Below are 955 nucleotides of genomic sequence, written 5' to 3'. Positions count from 1 at the left end.
TCACCGTCTCATGGGGCCGGACTCTCAGGGTCAGGAAAAAATCCAATATAAATCTGGTGATATCTCGGGTGCTATTACAGATAGCGCAATAAATCAAAGTGCATTGTCTTTAGGAGGCCCTGGCGCGTGAATCTGTGCTGCAGGAACGACCTCGGACCACCAGGGGCCGAGAAAATTACAGATATTCGGAATCCGTCACCCAAGGTCATGTAAAAATCCAGCATATATCTGGTGATATCACGGGTGCTATTACAGATAGCGCAATAATCCAAAGTGCCTTGTCTGCGGGAGGCCCTGGCGCATGAATCTGTGCAGCGGGGACGACCTCGGACCACCAGGGGCCGAGAAAACCAGTCTCATGGGGCCGGACACTCAGGGTCAGGGGAAAATCCAACATGTATCTGGTGATATCTCGGGTGCTATTAGAGATAGCGCAATAAACCAAAGTGCATTGTCTGTAGGAGGCCCTGGCGCACGAATCTGTGCAGCGGGAACGACCTTGAGCCACCAGGGGCCGAGACAACCACCGTCTCATGTGGCCCGACACTCAGGGTCAGGGAAAAATCCAATATATATCTGGTGATATCTCGGGTGCTATTACAGATAGCCCAAGAAATCAAAGTGCATTGTCTGTATTAGGCCCCAGGCGCATGAATCTGTGCAGCGGGAACGACCTCGGACCACCAGGGGCCGAGAAAACCACAGTCTCATGGGGCCGGACACTCTGGGTCAGGGGAAAATTCAATATATATCTGGTGATATCTCGGGTGCTGTTAGAGATAGCGCAATAAACCAAAGTGAATTATCTGCAGGAGGCCCTGGCGCATGAATCTGTGCAACGGGAACGACCTCGGACCACCAGGGGCCGAGAAAACCACATTCTCATTGGGCCGGACACTCAGGGTCAGGGGAAAATTCAATATATATCAGGTGATATCTCGGGTGCTATTAGAGA

Source organism: Nomia melanderi, unplaced genomic scaffold (genome assembly GCF_051020985.1).
Source record: "Nomia melanderi isolate GNS246 unplaced genomic scaffold, iyNomMela1 scaffold0014, whole genome shotgun sequence".
Lineage (NCBI taxonomy): Eukaryota > Metazoa > Arthropoda > Insecta > Hymenoptera > Halictidae > Nomia > Nomia melanderi.
Note: the sequence above shows the minus strand (reverse complement) of the source record.